General features: G+C 48.8%; 1 protein-coding gene across 4 annotated transcripts in view; it reads right to left on the bottom strand.

Moving 5' to 3' along the window:
- SRC (SRC proto-oncogene, non-receptor tyrosine kinase) overlaps positions 1 to 12,432 on the bottom strand; it is a 61,238-nt gene that overhangs the window by 32,010 nt on the left and 16,796 nt on the right. For all 4 annotated transcript variants that reach the window (XM_012455049.3, XM_012455051.3, XM_012455052.3 and 1 more), the window contains exon 2: positions 7,436 to 7,508. The gene's annotated coding sequence lies outside the window, so the exon portion shown is untranslated. The remainder of the gene's footprint in view (positions 1 to 7,435; positions 7,509 to 12,432) is intronic.

Raw genomic sequence — 12,432 nt, 5'->3', positions numbered from 1 at the left:
TACAGTGAGCCATCATCACACCACTGCACTCCAGCCTGGGCAACAGTTTTTTTAAAAAAAAAAAAGGAAAGAGGCTGGGCACAGTGGCTCACGCCTGTAATCCCAGGACTTTGGAAGGCCAAGGCAGGTGGATCACCTGAGGTCAGGAGTTGGAGATCAGCCTGACCAACATGGTGAAACCTTGTCTCTACTGAAAATACAAAAATTATCCAGGTGTAGTGACGCATGCCTGTAGTCCCAGGTACTCAAGAGGCCAAGGCTAGAGAATCACTTGAACCCAGGAGGCAGAGGTTGCAGTGAGTGGAGATCACGGTACTGTACTCCAGCTTGGGGTGACAGAGCAAGACTCTGTCTCAAAAAAAAAAAAAAAAAGGAAAGAACAGAAAAAGAAATTGAAGAATAAAATGGAATTAGAAAAGAGAAGGTAAGAGTATTATTACTGGCCAGGCACAGTGGCTCACACCTGTAATCCCAGAACTTTGGGAGGCAGAGGCGGGTGGATCACCTGAGGTCAAGAGTGCAAGACCAGCCTGACCAACATGGAGAAACCCCGTCTCTACTAAAAATACAAAATTAGCTGGGTGTGGTAGCGCATGCCTGTAATCCCAGCTACTTGGGAGGCTGAGGCAGGAGAATCCCTTGAGTCCGGGAGGCAGAGGTTGCACTTAGCCGAGATTGCACCATTGCACTCCAGCCTGGGCAACAAGAGCAAAACTCCGTCTCAAAGAAAAAAGAAAAAAAAAAAACCTGTGCTGTTGGCACATCAGTAAATCAGGGGACCTGAATAGGGAGTCCAAAAGTTTGTCCTGAAACATAAGGGAATTTAATATATAATGAAGATGGCATTTTAGTGAGAAAAGGTGGATGATTTTAAAGACAGAATTGGGACCAACAACCTGCCATCAGGAAACCAATAAAGCTGGATCTCAATCTCACAATATATGCCAATAAATGACAAACCAATCAGATTTAAACCACAAAACACTGAAAACATAAAGCTCTACAAACCGGAGGAGCTGGGTGAGGTGGCTCACACCTGGAATCCCAACACTCTGAGAGGCCAAGAGGAGAATCGTTTGAGCCCAGGAGTTTGAGACCAGCCTGAACAACATGATGAAACCCCATACCTACAAACATAAATATATTTTAAACATGGTTGCCCAGGATGGCCTGAAACTCCTGGGCTCCGTCCACCTCGGCCTCCCAAAGTGCTGGGATTACAGGTGTCAGCCACCACACCCAGCCCTCTTTTTCTAAGCTAATATATATGTATGTATAACATAAATTTTGGTATCTCCAAATGGGGAAAGCATTCCTAAACCTGACATAAAACCTAGAAATCATTTTTTAAATGATAAATCAATCTACCTAAAAATATAAAATGGCTATGTAGCTCAATAAACATTATAAACAAGTTCAAAGGACAAACAACAAACTAAGAAAAATAACTGCAGCTCACATGATAGATAAGGGTGTTCTTTTTTCTTAGCATGTATATAATAAGCTCCCATAAAATAAGAAAAATGACAACAGATAGTTTACAGAAAAAGCAAACAAATGGCTCCTAAACATACGACAAGATGCTCAACCTCACGCAAAGATAAACGCAAATTCAAACCATACAAGCCACCCAACGACAGCAGAATACACGTTCTTCTCAAGTGAGCATGGAACGTTCTCCGGGATCGACCATATGCTACACCATAAAACAAGCCTCAATAAATTTAAAAGGAGTGAAATCATACAAAGTATGTTTCCAACCACAATAGAATGAAATAAGAAATCAATAACAGAAAGAAATTTGGAAAATTAAAATATGTGAAAACTAAACAACACGCTCCTCAATAACCAGTGAGTCAAAGAATAAATCACCAAAAAGCTTAGAAAATACTTTGAAATGAATGAAAATAAAGACACAACATATCCAAATGTATGGATGTGGCAAAAGAGAACTTAAAGGGAAATTTATAGCTGTAAAGTCCTATATTTAAACAGTCCAGATGTGATGTCTCACGCCTATAATCCCAGCATTTTGGGAAGCTGGGGCAGGTGGATCATTTGAGCTCAGGAGTTCGAGACTAGCTTAAGCAACATGGTGAAACCCGGTCTTTAAAAAATACAAAAAAAAAAAAAAATCATCAGGCGTGGTGGCACATGCAGGTAGTCCCAGCTACTCGGGAGACTGAGGCAGAAGGATTGCTTGAGCCCCAGAGTTCAGGGCTGCAGTGAGCCATGATCGTGCCACTTACACTACAGCCTGGGCAACAGAGTGAGATCCTGTCTCAAAAACTAAAAATAGTCCGGGCACGGTGGCTCATGTCTGCAATTCCAACATTTTGGGAGCCCGAAGCGGGTGGATTACCTGAGGTAAGGAGTCCGAGACTAGCCTGGCCAACACGGTAAAACCCTGTCTCTACTAAAAATACAAAAATTAGCCGGGTGTGGGAGTGGGTGCCTGTAGTCTCAGCTACTTGGGAGGAGAATCTAAGGCAGGAGAATCACTTGAACCCAGGAGGCAGAGGTTGCAGTGCCTGGTGACAAAGCAATACTTCGTCTCAAAAAAAAAAAAAAAGTGATAGAAGGAAACCTCCTTACCTGGATAAAGAGTAGCAATTGGCCAGGTGCGGTGGCTCACGCCTATAATCCCAGCACTTTGGGAGGCCGAGGCGGGTGGATCATGAGGTCAAGAAATCGAGACCATCCTGGTCAACATGGTGAAACCCCATCTCTACTAAAAAGACAAAAAATTAGCTGGGCATGGTGGCGCACGCCTGTAGTCCCAGCTACTCGGGAGGCTGAGGCAGGAGAATTGCTTGAACCCAGGAGGCGGAGGTTGCAGTGAGCCGAGATCGCACCATTGCACTCCAGCCTGGGTAACAAGAGCGAAACTCCGTCTCAAAAAAAAAGAGTAGCAATTAAAACCCCATAGCTAGGCCAGGTGTGGTAACTCACACCTGTAATTCTAGCATTTTGGAAGGCCAAGGCAATAGAGCACCTGAAGTCAGGAGTTAGAGACCAGCCCCACCAACATGGTGAAATCTCATCTCTACTAAAAATACAAAAATTAGCTAGGCATGGTGGCAGGTGCCTGTAATCCCAGCTACCTGGGAGGCTGAGGCAAGAGAATGACTTGAACCTGGGAGGCAAAGGTTGCAATGAGCCAAGACTGCACCACTGCACTCCAGCCCAGGCGACAAAGTGAGACTCCATCTCAAACAAAAAAAAGAAAAGAAAAGAAAAAGAAAACCCCATAGCTAACATCCTACTTAATAGTAAAAAACTGCATGCCATTCCCCTAAGATCAGAAATGACGTGAATATCCACTCTCACCACTTCTACCCAAGATTGTACTAGAGCTTCTAGCCAGTACAATTAGGAAGGAAAATGAAACATAAGGCATCCAAATTAGAAAAAGTAAAACTATCTTTATTTGCAGATAATATGATCTTATGTATAGAAAATCCTAAGAATCCTGCCAAAAAATCATTAGAACTAATAAATGAGTTCAGCAAGGCTGCAAAGTACAAAATCAATATACAAAAATATATTGTATTTCTATAGGCTGGCAATGAAGAATCTAAAAATAAAATTAAGAAAGAAATTTATGATAGCATCAAAAGAATACTTAGGAATAAGATTAATAAAAGAAGTATAAAACTTATACTCTGAAAACTACAAAAAATGTTGAAAGAAATGGAAAGACATCCCATGTTCATGGATCAGAAGCCTAAATATTATTAAGATGGCAATACTCCCAAATTGGTCTGCTCCCTATCAAAATCCCAGCTAGTTTCTTTGCCAAAATTGACAAACTGATCTTAAATAAAATTAAAGTGGAAAGTCATGGGACCCATAATAGCCAAAACGGTCTTGAAGAAAAACAAAGTTTGAGGGCTCACACTTTTCAATTTCAAAACTGTAAAACTACCGTAACAAAGACACTGTGGTACTGGCACGTGGGCAGACTTATAAACCAGTGGAGGGGAATTAAGGGTCCAAAGAAAACACTCACATTGACAGTAACTGATTTTATACAAGGCTGCCAAGACAATTCAAGGGAGAAAGAATTTTCATTTCAACAAATGGCGCAGGAACAATTGGAAACCCACATATAAAAGAAGGAAGCTGGACACCTTCCTTAAACCCTGCATAAAAATCAACTCAAACTGGGTCACAAACCTAAATGTAAGAGGTAAAAACATAGGCATTAATTTTACGACCTTGGATTATGATTTCTCTTTTTGTTTGTTTGGTTGTTGTTTTTTGTTTTGGTTTTTTTTTGTTTGTTTTGAGAGGGAGTCTCACTCTGTCGCCCAGACTGGAGAGCAATGGTGCGATCTCGGCTCACCGCAACCTCTGTCTCCCAGGTTCAAGTGATTGTCCTGCCTCAGCATCCCGAGTAGCTGGGATCACGGGTACCCACCACCATGCCCAGCTAATTTTTGTATTTTTCGTAGAGATGGGGTTTCACCAAGTTGGCCAGGCTGTTCTCTAACTCCTGACCTCAGGTGATCCATCCGCCTTGGCCTCTCAAAGTACTGGGATTACAGGAGTGAGCCACTGCGCCCAGCCATGACTTCTTAAATACAACACCTGGAGCACCAACAACAAAAGGAAAAATAAACTGCACTTCATCACAATTAAAAAACTTTGGTTTTCCAAAGAACAACATCAAGAAAATAAAATGACAACCCACAGAATGGGAGAAAATATTTGCAAATCATATATCTGGCAAGGGACCGGTATCTACAGTATATAAAAATCTCTTACAGTGGCTCATGCATGTAATCTCAGTGCTTTGGAAGCCAAAACAGGAGGATCTCTTGAGGCCAGGAGCTCAAGAACAGCCTCGGAAACATAGTGAGACCCCTACTAAAAATTTTTTTAAATTAGCCAGGCATGGTGTTGCATGCCTGTAGTCCTAGTTACTCGGGAGGCTGAGATGGGAGGATTGCTTGAGCCCAGGAATTTGAGGTTACAGTGAACTATGATCACACAATTACATTCCAGTCTGGGTGGCAGACCGAGATCCTATCTCTACGAAATTTAAAAAAAGAAAAAAAGAAATTAAGCCAGGCATACTGGAGTGTGCCTACAGTCCTAGCTACTCGGGAGGCTGAGGTAAAAGGATCACTTGAGGCCAGGACTTCTAGACTAGCCTGGGCAACATAGTGAGACCCTGTTTCTAAGGAAAAAATTAAATTAAATTAATTAATAATAAAAATAGGCAAAGAACTTGAATAGACATTCCTCCAAAGAAGATACATAAATGCCCAATAAGCACATGAAAAGATGCTTAATGTCATTAATAATTAGAGAAATAAAAATCAAATCTGCCAAGTATGGTGGTACACACCTGTAATCCCAGTACTTTAAGAGGCCAAGGTAAGAGAATCACTTGAGCCCAGGAGTTCGAGACCAGTCTAGGCAACACACCATCTCTACAAACTAAATAAAAAAAAAATTAGCCAGGCATGGTGGCTCACACTTGTGGTCCCAGCTGCTTAGGAGGCGGAGATGGGAGGATGGTTGGAGCCCGAAAACTCGAGGCTGCAGTGAGCCTTGGCAAAAGAGTGACACCCTGTCTCAAAAAAAAAAAAATTAAAACCACAATGAGATGCCACTTCACAGACACTAGGATGGATGGCTAGAATCTAAAAGACAAATGTTGGCAAGGATGTGAGGAAACTGGAACCCTCACACGCTGCTGATGGGAATGTAAAATGGTGCAGCTGCTTTGCAAAACAGTCTGGCAGTTCCTCAAAAAGTTAAACATGGAATTGCCATATGATCTAGCAATTCTACTCCTAGGTACACACTCGATAGAAATGAAAAACATATGTCTACCCAAAAACTTGCGCATGAATGTCCAGAACAGCATTACTCATAATAGCCAGAAAGCCCAAATGTCCATCAACTGATGAATGGATAAATAAAATATGGTATATCCATATGATAGAATATTATTTGGCAAGAAAAAAAGAATGAAATCTTGATCCATGCTACATTATGAATGAATCTTAAAAAACATTATGCTAAGTGAAAGAAGCCAGCCACAAAGAGTACCCTTTGTATGACTCCATTTATACTAAATGTCCAGAATAGGCAAATCTGTAGAAACAGAAACTAGATTAGTTACTGCCTGGGCCTAGGGAGGGAAGTTTAGGAGGAAGTAGGGGGTGACTGTCATGGGTAGAGTTTCTTTCTGGGGTAATGAAAATGTTCTAAATTTGACTGTGGTGATGATTGTACAACTCTGTGACTGTACTAAAAACCACTGAATTATATACTTGAAATAGATGAATTGTATGGTTTGTGAATTTTATCTCAGTAAAGCTGTGATATACATTCTTCAAATAAACTAGACTGTGGGCCAGCGTTCACCTATCAGATTGACAAGCTGATACCTACGAAATTTATCCCCACATTTTGTAACATCCTATGCTGGTGAGAGTGAGGAGAACAGAGGGTGTGGTGACACCAGTGACACCAAAGGACAATCTGGCAATACCCATCACAACTACAACTGCACACAGCCGCTGACCCGACAACGTGGAATTAATCCTAAAGGAATCCTCACACACGAACACAGGGCACATGATTAAGGACATTCACTTGTGGAACTGTCTACAACAAGCAAAAGACTGGAAACAAACAAAATATCCTTCCTTAATTAAATAAAGTCTGACCACTATACATACAGTGGAATATTATGCAACCATGAAAAAGTGCAGCATAAATAAATGATCTCTGAGGTATATTGCCAAGAGCAAAAAGTTGCTTGAGGACAGGATAGACTGTGTACTATCATTTATCTAAAAAAAAAAAAATTCTGGCCAGGCGTGGTGGCTCATACCTGTAATCCCAGTACTTTGGGAGGCCAAGACAGGAGGATTGCTGGAGCCCAGGCATTCGAGACGAGCCTAGGCAACATAGTAAGACTCTGTTTCTAGAAAAAATAAATAATTAGTGGGTGCATGTGTCTGCAGTCCCAGCTACTCGGGACACTGAGGTGGGAAGAGCGACGGAGCCCAGGAGTTCGAGGCGGCAGTGAGCCATGGTTGTGCCCCCGGACTACAGCCTGGGCAAAGAGTGAGACCCTATCTAAGAAACACAAATTCTTTCTTTGCAAATATATAATATTGAGTCATGTGCAGAAGCTAAAAATATCAACACCTGGCATTCCCATCATTATTGAAATTCACATTATGCTAAAAAAATTGTTAATATACATACTTAGATATGCTTGGATCTCCTGGAAAGATACACCAGAAATTCTTTCAAGTGGTTGCCTCTGGCAAGGAGACCTGGGTGTGAGAGAGACTTACTTTTCCCTGTCCTGAGCGTGTGTGCATGCCTCTGTGTGTGTGTGTGTGTGTGTGTGTGTGTGTGTTGATGTTTCTTCTTTCCTTTGTAAGAAGAAACACAGGCTTACCTGGTTTCAAATCCTGGCTCTGTCTCTCATCGCTGGGCAAGTTGCTTCACTTCTCTGAGCCTCTGTCTTCGTTCTGTAAAGGGAGGGATAGTAGGATTAAGATCTACCTTGCAAGGTTGGTGCGGAAGATGAAATCAGACAGGGCAAGGTCAGGGCCTCCCCTTGTGCCTGGCTCCTAGTAAGTGTGCAGCCCCTGTTTCCCATTCACCTGTTACTATGGACATCGCAGTGCACTGGAACAGGGAACGCTGGAGAGCCTCAGAGCCAGCGTTCCAAGGCCCAGCATCCCCTCTGGCTGGGAGAAACTGGTAAAAGCTTCCTGGGGGAGGCACTATTTGCGAAGGGCTTTGAGGACAAGAAGGATTTCCACAAGGAGAGATGAATGGGGGCCACGTTCTTGGCAAAGGGAGCCCCACGAGCAAAAGGCCGGGAGTAGGGAAGCCCTGGGATCCCTCAGTGGCGCGCTCCTGGGCTCCTCCATCAAGGCTTAGCTGAGCACCTGCTGCGCCCCAGACACTGTAGTGGGAAAGATTGTCAAAAGCCAGGTGGCTGCGCCGGCTGAGGGAGGAACTACATGCAGAAAGTCTTGTGACAGGGACAACAAGGGGCCAGGTCCACGTGCTCCTAGAGCAGGTCAGGAAATGGAGGCTCAGAAAGGGAGAGGGGCTGTCCAAGATCACACAGCAGATTCCCAATTTCCGAACATAGCCTCTCTCAGCTCCACCCTCTCCCCGCCCCCTAGGCCTGGAGAAGAGAAAGTCCAGAGGGGCCCCCCTGCCATGCCCTCCTCAGGGGGTGGACACAGAGGCCAAATAATCAGGGTCCCCACAAGGAGGAGGGATGGTTGGTCCTAGGAGGACAACAGCAGCTGCAGCATCACCAACTCAGTGCTCCTGGGTGGCGGGCACATGCTTAGGAGCTCAGTGAACCCCCCCGGCCCTCAGTGAACCACCCCAGTGAACCCAGTGGCAGCCCCGATTTGCAGATGAGGAAACGGAAGCACAGAGAGGTGGAGCTGCTTGCCTGATGTCACACAGCTCATAAAACACAGCACCGGGAGGCACACCAGACCATCTGGGTTTTACTGTCCCATACCCCAGGGCCCATTCCTCAAAGGAGGCCCCAGCGGGGCCTCTGTCGTGATGGCATCCTCTCAGAAGAGCCTAGGGTGGGAGCTGTTCTCAGCCAGTCCAGGAATGCCTCCTGATAACAGTGCCCCAATGGCGGGGGAGAGGTGGGAGGCAGGCAGGGAAGAGCAGTTGTAGGTGAAGTGTGGGGCCTGTGCAGGGATGGAGGGCGAAGGCGGTGGGTAGGGGCTTGGTCCATTGGCAGCCATCCTCTCCCTGATGGGAGAGCAGAAGGGCTCCCCAGGCACCTGCCCAAGCCAAGCAGGGACATCGTGGTTAAGGGGCCCCAGCTGCCACCACAGGAGGATGCTGGACACACACTGACTGAAGTTTTCTTCGGCACCATGGAGATACCCATAGTCACCCCCAGGTAGTTGCAAAGGCTAACAAGTGAATCCACGCAAAGCCCTGGGCACACACGTGGGCCATGCCCCATGAACGGGGGTCCTTGCTCTGCCCCTAACATTAGCATCCTCACTGGTACTGCTCGGCCCTCTGTTCTCACCAAGACCTTGCTACACAGCAACAATCTGCCCCTTTCCAGATGGGGGCACAGAGAAGCCAAGTCAGGTGCCTGGCCCCCGTCCAAGACAGCAGAGGGCCAGCTGATGCCCCAGGCCACTGTGGGCACTTCTCCCCAAGGCCACTGTCCCAGCTGGAAACTTGCCTCAGGGACTGGGCAGAGCCCCGTGGCCGGCCCATTTTGCAAAAGGGGAGATGGAGGCTCAGACAGGGACAGTGGCTGGCCCAAGGCCACAGAGCAGGCCGGGAATACGGCAGGGAGCAGCCACCAAGGCCAAGCAACTACAAAAGTTCTGGGTGTCGGGGGCCCCACCAGCACTGGCCGCATCCAGAGAGGGCAAGGCTGAGGCTGGGAGAAGCATGGAGGGCACACCCTGCCCATTTCACAGATGGGCACTGCCTCCCTCCAGGCCCAACACCCTCTCCCTGCCCCTCACACTGGAGTGGAAGCTTCCCGTGCGCAGGGACGTTCCCCTGCCTCTCTTCTTCTTTCCCACTATTAAAAGAATGGCCCGCTGACCCGCAGTGCGTTTCCACATGTGTAAATGCAGAAAGGCAGGGCTTCACAGCGAGGGATATGCGCACTGACAGCAGCGGCGGCTGGTATTCATCTAGAACCTGCCATGCGCCACTCTTACACCCCATCGCACAGATGAGGAAACCGAAGCACACACAGGTTAAATGGTGTGCCTGAGATCCCGACTCTTAGCGCTGAGCGACAACCCCTAACCCTCTGCACGTCTTCCCAACTGGGATGACCATCCAGAGCCCCTGGGAAGGGCCGAAGGAAGGAACCTGGGCTCCTCTCGGCAGAATCCAACGTCACCAGCTGCTCTGGTCCAGGCCAGGGGTGGAATGGGGGGTGCTCATGGGGGTGCAGAAACCCACATTCTTCCCCCTCAGCTTTTCCCCCTCCATCCTCCAGCCTGGGGCTCACACTCCCCTCCATTGCTCCCAGCAGCCCTGCAGCAAGCTGTGGCCGCACTCATTTTACACATGAGGCCACGGGCTCCAGGAGGCTGCCCCAGCCAGAAGGCAGACAAAGGAGGCCAACCAGATCCGAGAGACACCACAGCCTGTCCTCCCTGACCTCACTCCTGAGCAGCACAGCAAGGGTGGCCCAGAAGGGAGCCCTGGGTGCGAGGCCCAGGCGGGCCAGGGTACCAGGTGGGCAGGGGGTGGTCCAGAGTGAGGTCTGGCCAGAGTGGGTCCCGGTTTAACCGGGTCACTGCTGGCCCTTGGCCTAGGCATGAAAGGGCCAGGGGAGACCCCAAGAGGGATCTGTTCAGCAACGCAAGTCACGAAGGCCTGCAAAACCGAGAGCAGAGGCAAGAAGCTTTTCTCAGGCCCCTGGGAGCTGGAGGTCAGAGCACGGTGGCCCCCTCCCACCATGTCTTGTCAGGGACAGTCATCTCCAGCTCCAAAGGGCCAGAGAGGAAAGAGAAGACACCTCAACTATGGTGGGCTTCCCAGAGGAGGGGGTATCTCAGTTGAGGCCCAAAGTCTAGGCAGTTTGTGAAGAGAGGGTGGGGAGTGTGATCCAGGCAGGTGGGAAAGCTTTGATAGGGCCTGCAGCTGGGACCGCTTAGAGAAAGGCAAGGGAGCTGTGTCATTTTCAGTCCTGCAGCCTCAGTTTCCTCAGCAGCAAAATGGGGGAAAGACAGGCACATGGGGTGGCTCCCTCTTCCCCGTACCCACTTCCCACCATCTCTCCCTCCTCCAAGCCCCCATGCCCAGGACTCAGGTCACTGAGAAGGCGACAGCGTCTAGGGACTGGTGAGCTGGAGGGGTTAGGAGGCTTCACAGAACCTCCACCCCACTCTAGGTACCATCCCAGGGTCTATCACCAGGCAGCCCCGTAACGGGGTGACTAGGGCAGTTCACGAGGCCAGGAGGTTGCAGCCCCAACCCCAGGGAGCCTTTGTGGGCCCTTCTTCTTGGCAGATGAGGAGGCTCAGGCTCAGAGAGGGGGCTCCCAGCCCTTGGTCACACAGCAAGGCCAAGGCCTGCCCTGGCATAAGGATGTGGGCTGGGGGCAATGGCACTGAAGATAAGATTCTCGGGGCACCAGGCCCAAGAGCACTGAGCTGAGGAGAAACTGGAAGAGGAGACAAAGCCTTGGGGCCCGGCCTGCCGAGGGCCAGCCACCATGCGGCTGCGTGGAAGGCTTCCATCAGAATCACTGTGCGGTGGGAGCAGGGGCTTGCGCCTGTAATCCCAGTGACTCGGGAGGCTGAGATCAGAGCATTGCTTGAGGCCAAGAGTTTGAGACTAGCCTGAACAACAAAGCGAGATCTCATCTCTAGAAAAAATAGAAAAAATGTAACCGGGCGTGGTGGTACCCAAGAGTTCCAGCTACTTGGGAAGCCGAGGTGGGAGGATTGCTTGTACCCAGGAGTCAGAAGCTGCAGTGAGCTATGATTACACCACTGCACTCCAGCCTGGGCAACAGAGTGAGACCCTGTCTCAAAAAAACAAAAAAAAAAGAAAAAAGAGGAAAAGAAAAGTTCACCTGGGCTTCAGCACCTCTACCCGCACACAGACCCTCAGCAGCTCCCTCGCCCTGCTCAGTGTCAGGAGACGACCACAGGGAACACTGAAGTGTCAAGTTTTCCTCTCTCCCAGCCTTAGGTCATCTCTCCGAGAACCCCCAGCTGCCCACCCCGATGGCTGATGGCTGATGTGCCTTGCGGAGATGGCCGCCAGCCGGTCCCTGCCCACGGCACCCGCTGTTCCCTGCCAGCTGCTCTGAGAACACACAGTGCCCCCTCCTCCCCACCCACACCCAGGCAGCATCTCCCTCCAGGGACACTGGTGGGCAGGAGCGCCCAGTGGCCAGGCCCCTCCACACAGCCCAGCCTGAGCTCCAAACCCACCCACCGCCTTCAAGCCTGCAGGTGGCCTACCCCTGGCTGTGTGGCCACAGGAAGGTCAGCCTCCCTTTACTCATCCATGAAATGGGGTCTCTGGCAGGTCTCAAAGGGAGGAGAGGGCATCGGAGACTAAGGCAGGGGATGGTGCTTGTAAGAGGATAAAAACGCTCAACACCCCAGGCTGCTGCCCACAGGACCAAGGCCAAATTCGGATGGAGAGGGGCTTGCCACAGCTCCCTCTCCCTATCCCTTGACCCTCCCTTAAACTCGTAACTACACTCTCCCCTTCAAACCCTAGCACATGCTGCTCCCTCCCCTAAGCTCCACTCCCCTTTCCCTGCCCCCCCATGGGCTTGACCACAGGCAGTACCTGACCTTGCCACCCCACCCCAAGCTGAGAGAGGGACCCCCGCCCTTTTCTGGACTCACATAGCCTCCACCACATAGGGATTAAGAGCTGGACTGCCAAGATTCA

The sequence above is a fragment of the Aotus nancymaae genome, unplaced genomic scaffold, assembly GCF_030222135.1.
Source record: "Aotus nancymaae isolate 86718 unplaced genomic scaffold, 86718_ANA_hifiasm-v0.15.2.pri h1tg000029l, whole genome shotgun sequence".
Taxonomy (NCBI): domain Eukaryota; kingdom Metazoa; phylum Chordata; class Mammalia; order Primates; family Aotidae; genus Aotus; species Aotus nancymaae.
The sequence above is the reverse complement of the archived record's forward strand: the minus strand, read 5'-3'. Positions and strand labels throughout refer to the sequence as shown.